The sequence below is a fragment of the Panthera leo genome, chromosome C2, assembly GCF_018350215.1.
Source record: "Panthera leo isolate Ple1 chromosome C2, P.leo_Ple1_pat1.1, whole genome shotgun sequence".
Classification (NCBI taxonomy): domain Eukaryota; kingdom Metazoa; phylum Chordata; class Mammalia; order Carnivora; family Felidae; genus Panthera; species Panthera leo.
In genome coordinates this window covers 78955224-78972403 of record NC_056687.1, presented here as the reverse complement: position 1 = coordinate 78972403, position 17180 = coordinate 78955224, and the positions used below count along the sequence as shown (strand labels likewise).

The following is a 17180-nucleotide window of genomic DNA, read 5'->3' as shown; positions in this document are numbered from 1 at the left end:
CTGCCGCGCCTCCTGTGCTTTGCAAAGATGTCTTCTTTGGCAGAATGCCAGTCACTCCAGATAGAATGTAGTCATCGGATCTTTATTTCTCCACAGATTTCAAAGTGTGTGTGTGTGTGTGTGTGTGTGTGTGTGCGTGTGTGTGTGTGTAAATTGGCAGACCTTAACTTTTTCTAACTGTTCCCTGTTCACATGCGGTCAGAAAAGCATGAGGAGGGTCCATCAGTGGTCTGCTGGATCATCACCTTGTGGCTTTCAAGCATGTATGTACAAGCTCTCACATCACCCCCTGAACATCAGAAGGTTTCCCCTAGTCATACCTCTTCTTATTAGGTCTCACCTTGCATTTGAATTTGCCAGTATTGGTAAAGAAACAACACAGGGCCTCTGGACTTGTCTGTGCTCTTTCAAACTCCTGGCCCCTTTGAATCACTTCTTACCCACTCAAACATTTTCTTACCACCATGCCCAGCAAGTTTTCAATGATGCAAAGAAATAAACCCTTTATTATAGAAGGAAATGAATTTCCCCTAAAGGAAAATGAATAGTAATACTGACTGAGGTAATAATTGTTTTTTTTTTTTTTTAAAGAACACAACAACTATACTTTAATTACATAAGTAGGTGACTCTTTTCAGTTTTTACCAGGCTACTTAAGAACACACATTAAGCTACACACACATCAGAAGATAGATCAATGTGATGAATGAGCATAAACTTTTTAAAAATCTAAAATGCATTTCTTTGCTATCTATCTGCATACTTTTAATCTGTTTAGCACTTGTTAGTGGGAAAAGTAGTGCATTTTTGCAAACCCACAAAAGAAGCATGGTTTCACCACAGTGTCGGGGCATTTTTACGTAAAAGAAGCTTTGGGTGCAAGGTCCTAGGAGTTATACATAGCCTTGCAGATCCCCAAGGTTCAAGTTCATCGCAAAGTTCCTGGTCTCATTGGTATCTATCTTCCTGTGACCTGACGGCTCTAACTCATTGCAGCCCTCGAGTCTCTGTAGCACAGATCTGAAAGTTTGTTAAGATTAAGATCTGGAGGGATTCAGTATAGTTTGTGCATCTCTTAGGTTCAATTTTATTCCATTTTCCTCCCTAAAGGCAATTTAACTTAAACGTAGATAGCCTCCTAATAGTACTACACAATGCTGGAGCTGGGAAGGAAAAAAAAAGGTCATTTGTCTAACTCCTCATTTTAGAAGTGAGAATACAGAAACACAGAGAGGAGGAAAATGACTTCTTCTGTTCAATCCTTGGTGTCAGACCTGGGGCTATATTCAGTTTTTCACACCCTTGGTCCCGTAGTCTTTGCTGACAGTACACATTTTTAGCTTGTTTGGAACATAAACACAAATACCATAGTGTCCTGTTGATCTCAGGGAGCCATTACATATGAGCTTAAAGCTCATCGAACCAAAGCTTACCTCCTTAAGAAATAAGAATATTCAGGATGCCTGGGTGGCTCAGTCAGTTAGGTGTCCGATTTCGACTCAGGTCATAATCTTTCAGTTTGTGTGTTCGAGCCCCGCGTGGGGCTCTGTGCTGACAGCTCAGAGCCTGGAGCCTGCTTCAGATTCTGCGTTTTCCCCTCTCTCTGTCCTTCTCATACTCACGCTCTGTATCTCAGTAATAAATAAACGTTAAAAAATTTCAAAAGAAATGAGAATATTTCAAATATCAACCTTTGAAATCTTTACTGAAAAGAGAAAATTACAGAACTCCCTGTCTTTTGTAAGCAGACTGCATGGGCTGTCATTCACAATGACTTAGGACCACCACATGGAATTCTTTACTGCAGCGAACTCTGTGATAATGATGCCAGCAGAGCTTCTGGAAGCCCCTATGGCTTTGTCCTTATATGAAGTGACTGCTGTGTTTTTCTGCTGTAGCTCTTGTCTCTATTTTCTGTCCTTTTTCAGACTGCATGGTTGATTCTTGCTACCATTCACGGGGCTGCGGTGACAGCCTCCTTCATTTTTTCCTGTGTCTCTTAGAGCTAGGAACCCTGAGAAGTGTTGGGAAACAGGATAACAGGTATGAAGAACATGGCTTGAATCTGATGTCATCACTTCATGCTTAGTCTCCTCGAGAAAGTTACTGGATCTTTCTAAGCATCAGTTTCCTCCACAGTATAATAGGGATGATTGTAGGATTCTCCCAAAGGCCTGTGAGGATGAAATGGGGCAATCCTGTAAAGCACCCTGGGCCTGCCCAGGGAATGGTAATGGAATGAATGTTATTCTGAGATTAATTTTGGCAAGATTTCTGGCATATGTGGTTTTTCTGAATATAAGGACCTTACAAGGGCTGTGAAATTCTTTGGGCTTTAGGAAATTGTTTCAACCCCTCAGGCACACCCCTGCCCCATTTTTAAATGCATTTCTTGCCCTCCTGGTTGAGTAATAAGACTAAAAAAGTGTAATCTGACTCAGTTATGGGTTTGTACAGCATGTGGGCTCAGGTTTCGATCTCTACGCCAGGCATAGGAGCTCAGTGATTCTTCAGGAGGGAGTTTCTTTTACTTTGGGTCCCTGTTACTAGACCGAGCTTATGACAAGGTAGAGTATCTGGGAGATATTTAATCACATCCTTGGAAAGTGGGATGGACTCAAACAATGGAAATTCTTACCATCCCTCTTGACTTTCCCTCCCTCATAAGAAACGTTAATCAAGATTTTTCCTTATGAGACCTATCCATGGTGACTCCAAAATGCAACTTAATTCTTGTCAGAATTCAGTTAAGCTTTATTCAGAGGCCCTTGTTCCATATTGATTTCAGAGTTTAGCACGGACCTCAAGCTCTCGGATGGATGTTCTAGCATTGTAATTTCTTTGGAACTTTTCGTAAATCCAATAAGCTGCCACACCAGAAAAGTAAAGAGCTTTCTTTTGGGGGGGATCGGGGAAGCTCAGGGTATAAAATGAAACAAGTTGGTGTTGAAGACAGAGTGTGTAGTAAGGAGGATCCTAGGGTTGTGTGTATGTCTCTTGGAACTAAAGCCCTGGGAACAGGGCCAACTGCAGTGGCATTCAGTCAAACTGCCTCTCGTTCCCTTGTGGAAACTGATGTCTGAGAGACATCCTGTAGAAGGAAAGTGCAGAAAACCCAGGCTCTGGGCCTCAGTCAGTGTGGTGGCATTATTCAAGATCGTGATGTAGTTCATTATTTCTGTGCAAAGACCACCCACGTTCAATGCTCTGAGTCCAAGAAGGAGACCCATCTAATATAAATTTAATTTATTCTTGCCTAAATTGATTATTAAGAATCAACTTAGATCATATTTAAATTAACCAATTACATAATTTACAGGGAAAATACACTAGTTAGGTCTTCTTCATCTTTCCTTCACTGATTATTCATATTTTCCTGTTGTCTCTTGAATCTTTAATCCTTGCACATATACACATGTAATTAAACCAATTTGGTTCTGTAAGGTATTATAACTCTCGTTAATGATTTTTATACATGCTTTTGTGTTTTCTATTGATTGACTTAATTTAAATACGTATATGGCTTTCCATTGTTAATAATCTCTATTTATAGCTTTTGTCTGTTTAATTTTACCTTATGTTTGCATACTACATTTTAAAGTTATTTGCCCCTAGAAAGGTATTGGGTATTCTCTGTTCTTTCAGTGTTGTAAATAACATGCCTATAAAGAGCTGATTAAGGTTTTTCATTATTTTACTTTGAATTTTTTCCTTAGCATAAATTGTTTGATTTTTGTGACCACATTTACTTTACAGCACTTCGGAGAACTTTTGCTTTCTTTAGAAACATTTCTAAATTTCTAAATTTCTTTAGAAACATTGTTCAAACTCACAGAACCATCAGCAATATGAACCCATATGTTAAACTATAATCTATCCACGATTGAAGAGGTTTATTTATATTTATTTTGAGCCAATTAAATAAGTGCATTATGTAATTTAAGTTTGTATGTATTTGTATTTGCAAATCAATGAGATGCTTTTCTACTTTGGTGATCTCTTAACAGCTTAGTTTGGGGGCACCTGGGTGGTTCAGTTGGTTAAGTATCCAACTTTGGCTCAGGTCATGACCTCGCGGTTTGTGAGTTCAAGCCCCAAGTTGGGCTCTGTGCTAACAGCTCAGAGCCTGGAGCCTGCTCCAGATTTTGTGTCTCCCTCTCTCTCTGCCCCTTCCCTGCTCGTACTCTGTCTCTCTCTCAATAAATAATGTATACATATATGTATGTCCATATACATACATATACATCTATTTTTAAAAAGCTTACTTTTGATTATTCTTATGGATTTGTATAAATGAACAGATTAAAATTGAAAGCACTAAACTTCCTTAGAAGTAAAGTCATAAAACTAGAATATATTGATTCTAGTTCTTGCTCTCTAGGTGAGACCTTGGGTAAGTCATTTAGTGTCTGAGTACTGGTATCATCATCTATGAAAGACAGATATTAACGTCTTCCCTATCTCCAAAGAGAAGGAATGAACACTTGTGATAGTTTATACATTATGAAATTTTATACTGATATAAGGGCTTAATCCATTAATAACATTATTATCATCGCTTTTCCCCTTAGCATAATCTGATACAATTTAGAAATCCTCTATGTTGGGGGTAATTTCATAGCTGCAGTTGCTATGGAAATACTGAAATAAATAAATGTCATAGAAAGAATGTGAGGACATATATGAGAAGAAGAGGTTCATGCTTTGCTTAAGAAGATTTTTTTGTTGGTATGAGTATGAGGGACAGCAACCGTGCCTTCCACTTAAGTGTTCTTCTGTCCTGAATGAGACAGGTTTACCCACAAATACAGATTAACAAAAGAACTGCTGTGTTTTTAGCATGACCAAGGAGTCTGGGCTGGAGACACGGCACATCTGTGATTCTCAGATACTCAGCCTGTTTATGAAATGGCAGCCAAGGATCTTCTCCTAAACCAGGGCTCTTACTCAGAGTGGATCAAATCCAACTTCTGACTCTCTCAACAGTGGAAGTTGGTACAGACATCTTTATTAGTTAAAATCCAAGTAATTAAAAGACCTCAGGGAATAGGAGGCCAACTCCACGGGAGACTAAACATGGTAATGTTCCCGAATTTGACACATTAGTGACCAACAGTGTAGCGGCCTTTTGCTCCGTATGTCACTAAATGGCTACAGTTAAAACATTCGAACTTTTCAACTTACCTTAGGTGGTAGGTTTTGTACCTCTGCAGGAAGGTTGTCCTTTTATATGCTCAGTTCCTCCTAATAGTGTTTTAAATTTTTTTTTCAACGTTTTTTATTTATTTTTGGGACAGAGAGAGACAGAGCATGAACGGGGGAGGGGCAGAGAGAGAGGGAGACACAGAATCGGAAACAGGCTCCAGGCTCCGAGCCATCAGCCCAGAGCCCGACGCGGGGCTCGAACTCACGGACCGAGAGATCGTGACCTGGCTGAAGTCGGACACTTAACCGACTGCGCCACCCAGGCACCCCTCCTAATAGTGTTTTAAAAGCAGTTATGGCTGGTGCTTTATGTGGATGTTGGGAAAGGAGCTGAGCGTTGGGACAAAAGCCAAAAAACCCACGCGAACTTCCCTTCCCTCTTCTCAATTGCCCACCCCTGCTCTTTCACCCCCAAGGAGGGTCCGTCTCTCTCCCTTGCACCAAGTGCATGTGCACAGACACTTACTTTCTTCTTGCTGTTTCTTCATTTTCCCTCAAGCAGTCTGCCAGAAAGGAAAAGCAAACAACAACAACAACAACAACAACAACAACAAATGTTTCAAGAAAGAGGGACATCTGTCAATCTCTTAAGCGACTTCACCATGCTATCTACTACTAATCATTCCTATTAGAACCTTGTGAAGTAGACAGCAGGGGCGGGGCGGGGGTGGGGGGGTGACAGGGAGGTGCTTACGGTGGCTTTGATATTGTCTAAGCAAAAGACAAACTAAGGCTAGGGACAGATCTTCTAACTTGCATTTGATTGCTAGGTCCATATTATCACCCAGAAACTAATATTCAACTTCCTGAAGATAGGAAGATAGTGACAGCCCTCCATGATTAGAGCCTTCCATTTCTAACGTTTAAATTGATGACCACATAAATCATGCCTTCTAGCATTACAAAAGGGATGCTGAACTTCTACTGGCCAAAAAACCATAAGCCTCCTCTTTTCTTGAGCATTACATGTGGCTTTCCCTGAAATGCCTCAGATTTTAAGGGAAAAACCTTTTTTTTCCTGGTTAAAAATAATAATAACTAACATTTGTTGAGTGCTTTAATTTTTAAAGAGCACTTTTATCTTATGTCACCTTCCAATGATCCTAGAAAATAGGTATGATTATCACTGCCTTCCTTTCCAGTAATAAGAAACCGAGTTTTAGGAAAAGTCAGCTTGCCCCATTCTGTAAAGTGTGAGTGTCAGATCCAAGACTTGACCTGGACTTTGATTCTCAGGACCAGCTCTTTTCATAGACCCAGCCAGTCATTGGAAATCTCATTTGTTACTACTAGGTTTCTTTTTTTGTAATTAATTTTTTTCTCTATTACCTTTTTTTCATAATGTCAAGTTTAAAAAAAATACAGTGAACCTTCATTCTAATTTTATAAAGTGGCTTTCACCTTACTTTTGGACATGTTAGAGAAATATTGAACTCAAAATATTCTTTCTTATAGTAGTCATTCTTAAAAAAACAGCAACTATGTTTTTAAGTATTATATGCTCACTAAAGAAAAATTTTAAAATATGCATAACTCTCCCATTTAAATAATATAGCAGTTTAACACACCTTTTCTATTTCAGTATACCTGTATACAGGTATATAGTTACATTTATGGAAGTGTGGTTTCCATGTGCACACATACACATACAATGGGATCATACCATCCTGTACTAATTAGTAACTTGCTTTTGTTACATCACAGTACATCAAATTTTGCCTTCTCCAAAAATAGTTTATTTAAAATATTCCACGGGCATTCAAAAAGAATATACATCGCCTACCTACTCTTTCTAAGAAAATGACTCAAAGAAAATATTCCACCAGACAAACAAATTAACTGAACTAAAGTGTATGGGAAATCCAGGGTTAATAAAACGATGATAAGCAATGAACCAATACAACTGATAGTTAAAGAAAGAGGAAAATATGTAATAGAATATTCAGGCTAAAAGAAAATAATATTAATCACCTACTAACTACAGTATTAATAACAGGCAAAGTATAATTCAGAACAAAACTATTACATAGGCCAAAGTACATTACTTTATTGATAAATGCCAAGTTCCAGAGGAACAGCCCTGAGCCTTTCTTCATTTAATACCATTACATTGAAATGTATAAGACAAAAATATTGATGAGATATGAGATGAAAATGGTTAAACCATACTCTTTATAAAACTTTAACACATTCCATGTAGTCCTTGACAAACCAATTATGGAAGTTGAATAATATGATTAACATTATTGATTTGGTCCATATAAGCAAAGAGATTATATCTTCTTTCCAAATCTCCATGGGAGATTTAAAAAAAGCACGCTCTCATAGTCTAAGAGGAACATATACAGTTCCTACTTTGGCTGGCAGAGTTCAGCAAGACAAGAAATGTATCCAAGGATAAAAAAATAAGCCCACTTGTGGGTTAAAGATTCCTTAGAAAGTAATGATGTTGATAATGCTGCACAACAACCAGAATGAGACCCAACCAGAGTTGAATTCCAAGTACAGCTAGGATCATTAATTGCAACATAAAAGGGCACATGTATATTAATCTAAACACCTAGAAAAGGGCAACAAAGTCTAAAGGAAGAAAGGAATCATTAAAATAAAGGCAGTTATTGATAAATTGAGAAATACTAGAATTTTTAGGTCCACAAGATGATTCTTTGAAAAGAAAAATAAATAAGCATCCAGTGAAGATTCGAGAAAAACAAAAATTATAGAAAATTAGGAATGAAAAAGAAGCTCTTAGCATATGTACAGAAGACATTTAAAAATTATTACACTTCAAATTTTATAGAAGAGACTGTGACCTATGCACACCTAAAATGCAAAGGACAAAAACTTGAATAAGTCCATAAACATGGGTGGAATGCAGACCTGAGAAATTATCAGGAAATTTCACTAAAAGGACTTCTCAGATCTTTAAAGAACAAATGATTCCTGTAATAGTTCAATTTTCAGAGCTCAGTAAGAGAAGATAAGCTTCACAAATCATTTTAGAAAGCTAGCCCCATCCTGATTAATAATACCTAAATGAGGTTGCCCCCAAAAGAAAAGTATGCTAATCTTTCACCCATGCAAAAATGCTAAATGAAATAGCAGATTGAGTGCCACACAATGAAACATCCCAGGTAATTCCATGATTGCAATGTTATCCTTGTTTAAAACAAAAATGGTTGCAAGAACACAAAACAAGCCCTAAGTAAAATAGAAAAAGGAAGATATACGTTTAATAGGATAAAATAAACTAATGGTCAGATGTCTTCCCGGATCTTGCCAGGTATGCATAGTATGACTGCTATTATATTGTTTTTAGCATTCTAGTCTTCATTACGGGTAATTGGGAAACAAAGTCATATATATTCATATGTATACGTATACATACACACACTTACATACGTACATATATGGTCATATATATATATATCTTTTTCTTCATTTTACATATATATCAATTTATTATGTAATATTTCTTACAGATAAAGATGTAAAGCATAATATGACAAAATTTCATGTACCTTTATTCAGATTAACACATAAAACACTAGAAATTCCACTGAAATCCTTAGGTTCTTGTCCCTAATCACATTCCCCAAACTCTTGTACAGAGGTAATGACTATACTAACTTTGTTTATTATATCCATGCATTTCTTTCTATTTTCACTACTTATCTCTAAAAATATAGTGTCATTTATATATAGTATTTCTTAATTTTAATGGAATAGCATTTCTCAGACCTATTTTTGAGACTTTTTCACTCAAAATCATAAGACTCTGACATGTCAGTATTTATAGATGATATAATTAGTCTAGAAAATCAGAGAAAATCTAAAGTTTTAAGATAATAAAAGTGTAGTTACCTGACAAAATAAAAATTATAAATTAGGTTCAGAAAATATAACAGGGGGGAAAAAAGGCCTTATGCAGAAGCAACAAAAACTACAAAATACCTAGGCAAGCCTTTGAAAGCATAAATGATCTAAGTGAAGCATGCCATGAAATTTTACAGGGATAATTAACCCATGAGCAAAATGATTTGGGGACTGAATATGCTTTGGAAAACACCTCTCGTTTTAACAGGCATTCATATTATCACCCTGTAATTATACAACAACGAGACTTGGGGTGGGGGGAAGAGTTACTGTGTCGTCCTTTGTTAAGGTTTTTATTTAGTCCTTTTCCCCAGATAGCCCGCAGCCCTTTGCTGATGAAGGTTACTGCTCACCATATCTCTGCAACCTGCAAGGCGGGCCTGGGTAAGAGTAGTGAGGCACAGGCTTGCAACCAGACTGCCCAGAACGAGGAAGAGGCTAGCTGAACATAATCTTTTTCTCTAGTTCCTACCCCAAACTGTATTTATTTCTGTTGTTATAGAATTAGAATGCTTTTTAAAGGCCAGAAGGAACTGTCGAAATTCAATAACGTCATTTTACAGCTGAGAAAACCTAAAGGCCAGGAAAGCTGGCTGATTGGCCTGAGGTTATATGGTTTATTAATGGCAGAGGCAGGAATAGAAACCATGAACCTTGATGATGCCTTCAAAGAACTGCTTTCTTTGGGACTGACATGAAGAGGTTTAATCATATGTGGCTGCCGGCTCCAGAGAACCATCCCTAGAAAATGTTGGATTCCGTAAATTTTGGTTGGAGAGTGTAGAAGTAGGACAGGGTTTGCTTCAGCTCCAACCAAGATGGAGAGTCTCAGATTTCCAGGTTAAATGCCTCTGAAACTTTATGCTAGAACCTTCCCACTGCCCTAGTTTGTTTATTTTTAAATCAAGCATGAACTCACCACTCGGTGTTTGCCAGAGTTTGGATGAATGTCAGCATCAGGCCACTGTAATAATGGTTTAAGATTATTTAATCCTATTACTTGTACACTTCATTAGGCTGAGTGAATTGTTGGCAAGGGGTTCAGTAAACTTCCTACTTTAGAGATAAAAGGATGGAAAGAAAATAAGGAAAGAGTCTGTTCCTCATTTTCTTTCGTATGTATCGTTTGTCTCTTAAAGGATAAAGGAATGATAATTACCCAGATACAGCACATAATCTGTGTTTGTAGGGTCTTCTGAACTGCTCTGTACCCTCAAAAGAGAAAAATGTCTATAACCTTACATTTCCAATTAGAAGAAAAGGACTGGGACAGAGGAGAGTGTGTGTGTGTGTGTGTGTGTGTGTGTGTGTGTGTGTGTGTGTGTTGTATGTGTGTGCTTTAAAATCAATGTTAAGGGGCGCCTGGGTGGCTCAGTCGGTTGAGCGCCGACTTCGGCTCAGGTCACGATCTCACGGTCCGTGAGTTCGAGCCCTGCATCGGGCCCCTGTGCTGACAGCTCAGAGCCCGGAGCCTGTTTCAGATTCTGTGTCTCCCTCTCTCTGACCCTCCCCCATTCATGCTCTGTCTCTCTCTGTCTCAAAAATAAATAAACGTTAAAAAAAAAATTTAAATCAATGTTAAAAACAAACCTGAACATAAGTTCAAGAGTCCTAGGTAAGACATTCAGTCTTTCACTTAGCAGGCCTGGTATGAGGCAGCAAATGATTTTCAAGAAAAAACGTGCTATGGAAAGTCAGACCTTGTTTACACTCAGCTTGACCAGCTGCTATTCTGCATTCACCTCATTTATTTTCCCTTAAATTTCCCCACAAACAGAAGGAAAGCAATATTTTTTACCCCAGTAGCTAACTAAAAGGTTCAGAGAGGCTGACAGGGCTGACCAAAAATGAAAGTGTGGGTGCTTTAAGCAATAAGTAACTGCACGGGGCCAGGACCCAGATTCGTGCAAACAGAACCCCCAAAGGATTCTCATTAGTCAGCATTGCAGTCTATGGAATGTTACCTGCATGCTGGTGGTTGGAGAGCTCACAGGGTCTGATGGGCAGAGTCCAGTCATGAGACTCTAGAAGCTTGGTTTTCCAAAAATGTGTCAGAGGTCACCTGCTTTGGAATCACGCTCAAGTCCTCATTAAAAAGTAAAGTTCTAGGAGCGCTGGGGTGGCTCACTCAGCTAAGCATCTGACTTCAGCTCAGGTCATGATCTCACAGTTTGTGGGTTCAAGCTCCACATTGGGCTCTGTGCTGACAGCTCAGAGCCTGGAGCCTGCTTCGGATTCTGTGTCTCCCTCGCTCTCTGCCCTTCCCCCACTCATGCTCTGTTTCTCTCTCTCTCTCTCTCAAAAATAAATAAACATTAAAAAAATAACTAAAAAAAGTAAAGTTCTGGGCCACTCCCCAGACTTTCTGCACAAGGAGCCAAGAAATGTGCATCTTTTACAAGCCTCTTGAGGGAGATTCTTATGCGTGCTCAGTTTTGAGATCCATGTGTCTGTACTTGTAGCCCAGCTCATCGAAGAAATAGTCCCAAAATACTTCGCCATCTCCCACCTCTCTCCTATGCATTTTCTTTAGCCACACTTGGCCAAATGGGACCATCTTCTCCTGGACATTGATATCTTAGGCTTCTCTGTGCCCCAGAGTTTCCCCGTCTCCATAGTTTGAAAATCTATATCAACCAACCATAAAAAGCTTTCCTAGAACTTCCCCCAAATAGATGTGGCTTTTTCCTGTGCAATGCTTTTGTTTGTTCCTCGCTCCTGTGATTTAACTCTCTGCAATTGATATCAAAATAATTTGAGTTTTGACCTATTCTCTTACTGTTTGCAACCCTTAGAGAGGGTGGTATGCTGGGACGAGGGTGTCACATTTTATTCATCTTATCTTTTCCATGGTTGTTATCACAACAGGTGAGCTGTCCCTGCTAGGCTAGAAGGTACCTGGTTTCACTCTAGATCCTAGTGTCTCCGGAGAGGGTCTTTGCCTCTTTACCCTTTGGTGCACCTTGGATTTGAGACTCCCTGTGCGTATATGAAGCAGAGAGGAGAACTTGGCTCTGGGACCCTGTGAGCAGTCATTGCTGAAATGTAAATATAAAAGATTGAAGGGAAAGATGTGAGAGTAAAGCCAGCTGTCTAGCTTCCAGTTGTTGAATTATCATAAGAGCTAGCACTCAAGGTCAAACACACAGACCAGACTCCCAGATGAAAACGACCAGAGAGTTTGAATGGAGGTTCTCTTATGTTCACATGACTTTGAATGGGACATGGTAATTCCCTCCAGCCAGGGAAGCCAGCCTCCAGCCAGGCTTACTTAAAAAAAAAAAAAAATCTGCTTTCTGGTTCTCTCTTTTGTTCACTTCCCTACAGCATCAAGGGATGCTGGAGAGGTTGGTGTCATCATCATAGCATGGTGAGGCTCTTTATGGGCACTTCACAGTGACAAGGGCCTGATATATTGTAGGTCTTCAAAAAGATATTTGTTGAACTTAAAGATTATTTAAGGAGCGCCTGGGTGGCTCAGTTGGTTAAGTGTCCAACTTCGGGTCAGGTCATGATCTCACAGTCCATGAGTTCGAGCCCCGCATTGAGCTCTGTGCTGATGGCTCAGAGCCTGGAGCCTGCTTCAGATTCTGTGTCTCCCTCTCTCTCTCTCTGCCCTCTCCTGCTAGCACTCTGTCTCTCTCTCTCTCAAAAATAAATAAACATTACAAAAATTTTTTAAGATTATTTAATAAATCAGTATTTTATGTTTATAATATGGGAAAATATAATATGGGTAGCCAAGAGAAGAGGAAAGACACGCTGAAGGTGTCACAGGTGAATAGAGGCTCCTGGAATTCTTTAAGCTCTGAAAGCCACAAATACACATATGTAATGAGGTTTTAAGTTACATCCAAAATTTTTTTTTGAAAGAAGAGTACATGTCTTCCACAAAAGTTATGTTTTTTTTACTTTGTAGGCTGGCTCTTTATTAATGCTAAGAGATATTTGAGGCAGTGTATATTAATAAAGCCATTAGGACATGTTAGTTAAAATAAAACTGAACTTTCTAACATGTAACTCTTAAAAAAAGTCAAGATTTATATTGTTAGTCTAGTTTAGGCAGACACTAAATCGTATTCTAAAGCATACAAAATATACAAATAGGTTTTCCACAAAATAGATAATGCAGAATGTGTCAGGGCCTCACAGGAAAAGGACTCAGAGAGAGGACTAGGGACATTTAGGGGAAAGGAGGCATTTAACAAGAAGGTCGTCAGAGAGGAAGAGCCACGTACCAAAGGGTCATGTGGTAAATCTGATTTCCTCCTAATGCCACATAGTCATTCCTTTTCCACCCCTGACAGACTAGTGGGAACTGTCACAACTCCTTCATCTCTACAAATTAACAAAATCAAGGCTTAACAAACCAAGGGCTTTGGAAAATGAGGAATTAACGTAGGATTAAAACAGATCTTTGAGCTAGTTCCTGCACTCTAAATCTTAGCCTCTACCTTTCTCTTGAAGTAAATTCAAGCTAGCAGATGGCCTGTCATCAGATAGGATTTTTTTTTAAATCAGCAAGTCTTTTTTTAATAAACCTCAGGCCCCAGTTTGGTTACCACTGTTTTGAGAATCTTTCCCTATGTTCATCTAAGCTGAAGACAAGCACTCTCCCCTCAGGTCTCCAGAGTTTTTCTCTAGACCTTGGTTTTACTCCTTCACCTTTGTTTTAACCCTTTTCTGTCCCCACCTGATATCCGTTGACAGTCTCACCCTCATGGCTTCTCACCGCAAGCTGCTTAGGAGCAAGCTCATTTTTTCTCTGTTCTTTGTGTCTCTTTCCCCTGTGTAACCCCATACCTTAGCAGTGTCACCAAAGTGTCACCAAAGCAGTGTCCGGCGTAGTACATCCCTCCCTGGGAGGTATTTAGTTGTTTCTTTTTCTCTTTTAATAAATGTATTAGTCAGCTTAGGTCGCCATAACAAAATACCACAGACTAGGTGGCTTAAAGGCCCACATGACAGAAATTCATTTCTCAAGTTTTAAAGACTGGAAGTCCAAGATCAGGGTGTCTGGATGGTTGAGTTTTGGTTCTGGTGAGAGCCCCCTTTCTGACTTCTCTGTCCCCACAAAGCAGGGAGAGGGAAAGAGAACAGCTCTGTGGTGTCTCTTCTAAGAACTCTAACCCCATCATGAAGGCCCACTCTCATAACCTCATGTAAACCAGTTACCTCCCAAATGCCTCACCTCCAAATACCATCACATTGGGGTTAGAGTTTCAACATATGAATTTGGGGTGGTGGCGGGGGGAAACAGTTCAGCCCATAACAGTGGAGTACATCTTTTGGCCATATATCTGTGAATGCATTATCAGCACTGGTTGATGAGGTAGCATTTAGAATATCCTGTGTTTCTAGATATAAAAGCCATGTAGTTAGGTATTTAACAGGTGTTTATCGAGCATCCTGTTGCCTTTAATTTTTTTTTTTTTTTTTGCTAGACTTCCAGAAGGGCCCTATTAATGTTCAAAACATTGCACAACCCTGCTGCATTTTCCCTTAAGGATACACTTTTACCCCCACTAGATCTTACCTCATTTTTAAGACCAGAAAAGAGAGAAAGACTTGGTTCTTTACAGGGTTGTTGAGCATTCCTATTAGATCATTAGGAAATTGGTACAAGTGGCAGGAAGCCAGACTGGCCTGAGTCTGGCCAGACAGTGTCTGCAGGTCATTCCAGCAAAGCTACTGGAATAACGATGTGTTCTCCCATAAAGTGCTCTTTGTCAAAGTCTCTTTTGGAATTAACTCCTCATGCATGGATCAATAAACCTCACCAACTTGCCAATGTAATTAAGAGGTGGGAGGTTAAGCATTACTATTAATTAAGTTCAAAGTAAAATAAAACGAAGAAGGTTGTTTTTATGAAATTGTGCTGTCCGATTCTGCTCAAGGGTGTTTCTGCATTCTTACAAAGGAGAATCCAGGAAATGGAGGGGATTACTGTCTCCACTGCCTTGGGAGAAGCAAGCATTTAACCATATGTCTCTTGGATATTTTTAACTGAAGAGTAAACTGTTAACCGATTATAAGAGCCAGTGAATGACCACCTTCTGTGTACAGAGGGCTGAGTTCAATGCTGTGAGGGAAACAAATAGCACGAGACTCAGTCATGCTGTCTCGTGCTGAGCCCTTAGCTGAATGAGAAGGACCAGGCAGCACAACACCATAATACAAAGCAAGATCTATCTGGAAGAGAGATTCAGGCAGTGGTGAGAGTCCAGAGAAGCAGGTGAGGGAGATGGGGACCAGATTCAAAAAAAGACCTCCCAGATGGTAAGGAATCTGAGCCAGGCCTTGAAGGTGGAGTAGGATTCGATGGGAGGAAAAAGAAGGAACGAGGACAATTTGAATTTCTGGGTATTTCTTTTCCTTGTTGAACTTTATAACTTCTGGGATCAAAGGAAAAGAAATCAGCCTGGTGGAAAGTAAGGATTTATTGAGTGTTCATTATATGTGTGTTATTCTGCAGAAAATTCAGGAGTGCAGGAGGTCAAAAGTATCTCCAGGTGCATAGGTTTTTCTGCATACGTGACAGATCGTCTTGTACTCATCACTTTCCTCTGTTGGCATCTTCAAGGGATTCATCACAAAGGTCGAATTCCTTTCTCTTGAGACCACAAGGAACAACAGCCAAGGGAAAGGCCATGTTGATGCTACCCTTCCTTTTCTAGGAAGGTGGATACTTAAAAGTCAGGGAAGAAGCACGTATGCACTTTGAGACAGTGTAAGTCCATTTTGCTGGTTAAATTGAGTGACAGTATTGACACCTTTAAAGCTGGAAAGGACCTTAAAGATTCTCTAACCCAAGTCCCTCTTTCTTCAGATTAGTAAACTGAAACCCAGTAAGAGTATGATTTTTCCAGGTAAAAGAGAGCCATGCGAATTTCCTAAATCATATAGCAGCCAGTTTGTTATTTGATATTTATGTTACCTTTACTTGGTACAGGATTATTATTCTGCTTTTGCAAGGAAGAATAACTTGATTCTCAATCCCCTGAGTCACTGTTGGATGGTATTAGGCAACTTCACTTCATAATCTACCTGTTTTTCAGCTATGTTAATTACATACCTTCTAGCATTTACCACCTGTACCAATTGCTTAGCATAATAATACCTTATACTTATATTCATGTGCCCAAAGTCCTTTCATACTTGTTTTTCATTTGATGTCCATAACAATCCCACAAGGCAGGTGTGAGTCCTAGATTAAACATGAGAAAACTGAGGCCCAGAGAAGGTAGCCTATATAGCAAAGAAACTGAAGCAGGGCTCCGGCATCTATTTTATGACGGAGTCGAGTTTTCTTACCTCCGCATCTCAATTGCCTGCCTGAATGGTTTTCAGTCTTATATTCATCCAGTGAATATTCACTGAGCACTCTCTATATTTCAGATAGTATAGAGAATTGAGGATGCAAAGTTGAAAAAGACGTGATCCCAGTCCTTGGGGAGCTCACCATCTGAAGGAGACAGCCATCCAAACAGACTAACAAGTAGAAGGCTAAGTGCATAATGGGCATAGGAGTTGTCTGGGAGTTGGAGGTGGCACAAAAGATCGAGGGACTAATTTTGTCATTATTTAAGCATGTCACTGTCCTGTCTCCCCATAGCCTTCACTAAGGCTTCTTGCCCAGGCCTCACGCTCCGCTGGCATTCAGTCAATATTTGTTGATGATGGTACTGATGTTTTTATCCCTCTGACTTCCACTCACCGGAGAGGGTTTCTGCTGCCCTTTGGGTATAATAGACTTGACTTTACAATTTGAGTTAGCCTTTTAAAAATCATTTTTGAGGAAAATAAACAACTTTATGAGATGGCATCTAAATACCACTCAATATAGTAATGATGCTAGTTTAACCAGTTAATGCCCAACATTTGCAGTCTAGGGGGCCATATTTGTATCAGCTCTTCTCTTAAGTTAGTGAATTGCAAGTTCATTAGGGGCAAAACAGACTTTAATCAGTCTTAAAAATTTTTTTAATTATTCCCAAGTACCTAATCATTACTGCTTCATTGATGTTTTAAGGGGTATCCAGCGTTCGAACTGTTTTTCACAGGAAGAGGATGAATTTCAGTGGCAAGGAACAGCCATA

The 17180-nt window shown here is 39.3% G+C and overlaps 1 protein-coding gene across 9 annotated transcripts in view; it reads left to right on the top strand.

Moving 5' to 3' along the window:
- The window catches only part of LOC122229688 (LIM domain containing preferred translocation partner in lipoma), a 680467-nt gene that overhangs the window by 570457 nt on the left and 92830 nt on the right, over positions 1 to 17180 (top strand). The gene's annotated exons all lie outside the window — the stretch shown is intronic.